Source organism: Trichechus manatus, unplaced genomic scaffold, assembly GCF_000243295.1.
Source record: "Trichechus manatus latirostris isolate Lorelei unplaced genomic scaffold, TriManLat1.0 scaffold00300, whole genome shotgun sequence".
Lineage (NCBI taxonomy): Eukaryota > Metazoa > Chordata > Mammalia > Sirenia > Trichechidae > Trichechus > Trichechus manatus.
In genome coordinates, this window is record NW_004444236.1 from 1,063,866 (window position 1) to 1,067,991 (window position 4,126).

Genomic DNA, 4,126 nt, shown 5'->3' on the forward strand with positions numbered 1-4,126 from the left:
ACCTTGCTTGCTGAAAGTGAAAGGGACTTGAAGCACTTATTGATGAAGATCAAGACCACACAGCCTTCAGTATGGATTACACCTCAACATAAAGAAAACAAAAATCCTCACAACTGGACCAATAAGCAACATTATAATAAACGGAGAAAAGATTGAAGTTGCCAAGGATTACATTTTACTTGTATCCGCAATCAATACCTATGGAAGTAGCAGTCAAGAAATCAAAGGATGCATTGCATTGGGCAAATCTCCTGCAAAAGACCTCTTTAAAGTGTTAAAAAGCAAAGATCTCACTTTGACTGAAGATTAAGCCTAGGTCCCTGTGTCACCAGGGAGGACCAAAGGCCTTATGTTGCAATTAAAGTTCAATGAGGAAATGAAAAGAATTGTATGTCTTGGGTTGTTAGATATCATTGCACAGGTGGCTGTGATCTTTATAACCTCTGGCACCAAAATGTGGAAAACTTTTGGTTCTGAGGTCACCATCATTGAGACCCTTGCCCAAGCCTGACTATGGATGAGTCCTGTCGGGGTTCCTATGAACCCCTATTATATGTATTGATGACGTTGATGTATTAATGTACACCTTTGTAAACTTTTGTCTCCAAGTCGTGATGGGAATTGCTGCAGGTAGGGCCATTTCAGTGGGGCATGCGGAAACCATGACATGAGTTATAGCTAATAGCCTGTCCATTCAATTTGGCCACTAACAACCCTCAGACTGACAGACAAAGCAAGCCCCTATGGGGATGAGACATGTAGCCAAAAAAAAAAAAAAAAAAATCAGTTCTGCTTCTGATAAGCTTTGTTGCTCGTGGACAGTCTCTGGAAAGGCCCCTGTGTTGGGAGACGAAAACAACCAATGAGCAGATAGCTCTTGCCAACTGACTGTAGAGGCTGAAGCATCCTCTGTTCCAGACTAAACAGATGTGCAGCTGACCACCTCCTAGATTTAAGAGAGGATAGTCCATGGAGATTCACACACCATCATAGACTGGGCCTACACGCATGGACTGCCACTGTCATCAGAAAACGCCAGACAGCATAGAAAAGCTGACTTGCCTACAAGACTCTGGTCAAGGCTAAAACTTGCCCAGGGACAGATTCCTGAGCCAACAGGCTAGGACGTTCTCGGCAGGTAAATCATATCGGGGCCTTTTATCCTATACAGAGGCTTCCACTGGATCTTAAATGAATTCTTCACGCTCCATGTCACCCCCAAACCATAGGGGAGATTGGGCCTTAAACAGCTGATGGGAGGGGATAAGACAAGCCCAGCCTGAACTATACATCTCAGGCAAGCAGTCTGGATCTCAATGCAGCAGTTCCCTGCAAGGGCCTTTCTCATTTGCACAGTATGTTTGATCAAACTGTCTATTCTATAAAATGTGTTTCTTTTTTATACAACTGTTCCTGACAAAAGATCTGGGTTTCCACAGAGATCTTTGCCTCAAGATGTGGACAGACAGCATGGATGGCTAACTTGGGCAACCCTTACCTCAAGTCCCACGGGAGATAGGGGAAGGGAGGGGAGAATTGTTAATGTTATTTCTTTTTCTTCCCAGATTATCTCACAATGATGGACAGGCTTCTCATCCATGGGCCCAAATGATACATGCTTTTGCTAGAGCTACCAGTGAGACCAACTGATGTCTCTGTCAGCATTTGAACCAGATGAGGAGCCATCCCACATTGTTACAGCTGATTTGTAAGCAAGGAGGAAACCTTATGGACCAATTGGTTATGTAACCTGGTATACTGAGGAGATCATGTGGTAAATGAATACAGTTGACTCCACTACTTGTGGAAAATGTTTTTTGAAATATGAAAGCTGCCTCTGGGGAGTGCTCCAACTTTAGAAGGGAATTTCTCTCTGTGTGTTAAAAATGTAAATAACATCTTACTGGATGGTAATACCTTGTTCAATTGTGGTGAGAAAGAGAGCTTTTGTACTATCTGTACTGAAATGTGTACTGTTCATATAATGTGCAATGTTGGGAAAAATATGCTGTTTTTACATAAATGAATCAAGACATGCTATACATACATAAGATTGGACAAATGCAGCCCTTTGATCTATTCAGTTGGCTTGGATTAAGCCACAACTGGGGTATATGGTTGAGTTCTCTCTTCCAAGCAGTCCTGATGAAGGTACTGGGAACAGTCCTACTAGTAACCCTCATTAAATACTGCCTCAAATGATACACAGATGTAGCATCCACTAGAGTTGTACACCAAAATACAGACATGCAGCTCAACATTCAAAATGGATGATAGGCATGCCAAGACTTGTACTACTTTGCTTCTTTTTCTGGCACCCTGATGAGAGTCTGAGGGGACTGTTGGGGGAATGGTCTGCCTCTATGCATTTATGCCTCCCATCAAGGCTGCCCAAGTAAAGGCTTTGAGCTCAGAACATCCTCTGATAAGGAGACTGGGAATTGGGTCGCCTTCTCTCAACCTGTTCCTTCTCCTTATCAGAGAAGTCTTCCCCCTGTTCTGGGCAAACAGTAACTTTCTCTGCCTCTTGCACATGCGTGAGGACCATACGGCACCTGGCCAACCCCACTTCTATATCTGTTCCTGGCAGGGAGGGAATGGGATCTCACATACTACGGCACAAGAGGGGGAATGTGCCAGATTGTAAGAACGAGCCTTGAGGGGCAGATTGAAGGAGAAACAGGCTTTGTGAGGCCAAACATGAGCATCCTCATGTGTTCTGCTAATTCAATATCATTTGCTGAGTCATTCTTATGTAACCCCCTGGCTTGTAGCTACTATTGTCCACCACCACTATAAAACCTCTGCCCTCTCACTGTGGGACATGGAGATCTGCTTTGGTCCTGTGGCCGCTCAGGACTCACCTCGTCCGTAAGTCTCTCTAATAAATTCCTTTGGTGCCACGCTGGAGTTCCCTGCATCTTTCTTTGGTCTCTTGGAACCCTCCATTTTTGGAGACAAGTTTCTACTGGTCCATGCCTGGACTGTAACCTAAACCAAGGCCTTATGTGTAGTCAAGGCTGATATACCTGCAGTATCTTCTCTCCTAGCAAATAGATCCCAGATCCTTTCTCATTCTCATGAACTAAAGGTAATAATGTTCCCACATAGTGGTCAAGCCAGGTCTCCTTTCTCTGGCCCTAGAGATCTGTGGTCTCAGACAATCCTTTCTCCCATTCTCTCTTTATCTTTTCCTATTTTCACTCCCTCCTAAAAACAAAAAAACAAAAAACCAACTTCTACTCCTCCACTTTTTCTCTAGGTGGGGAGCATCAACCTAAGTGGACTCAGTACCTACCTGATCGTGGCATCCCTCCTCAATGAATATAGAGAACTGAGAGGACTCTCAGGGACTGAAGCAGTCTTTACAAGACAGACACTCACTGTCTAGCTTTATACCTCTTCTTTCAAGAGCACAGTCTTTGTTCAAGCTGACAGGGGCAATTTAAATGATAAATATAAATACATGTAGAAAGAAATACTTTCCCTCTGATCACTTGTGCCAGGTGTTGTGACTGCTCCATCTCCAGTAACTTCCTCATTTGCTGTTTTCTCCTGAGGTGGCCTGAGCATAACAGACAAGGAAACAAACTCTATGTCTTCATGACGGCACAGCCTCCCCATCATTTATTGTGTTATGTTCCCAGGTCCTGGGACAATACAGAAATATAAAGAACTGGCATCTCATCAGAAAACTGGCATCATTCACTATGTAGGGCAGCTGTGGGCATTGAAATGGAAGTGAAGGGGAAAGTCCTTAGTTTCTTGACCTTATTCCTTCAAAATGAAACCTACTGAAGACCTTCAGGTGGAAAACAATTGAGCGGATCTGGTGGTTAGTGAAGATCGGAAACACCTGCTCATGACCTAGCCACTCAACGAGTTCATCACTGCAAGACAGAGGTGGTGGTTTCGGTCATTAAACATTTTTATATAGTTATTCTTAGTCATACATTTGTTTCATTTATATCCATATTAGGTCATTGGTTAAAGTTACAGATCATAAGAAGCATTCATGATGAAATATAACTAGTTAATGAGGAGCATAAAATGATCACTCAAAATATAATGAATGTTTTAAAAAGATCACTCAAAACTCACCAGAAGATTATCATTAAAATTAAAA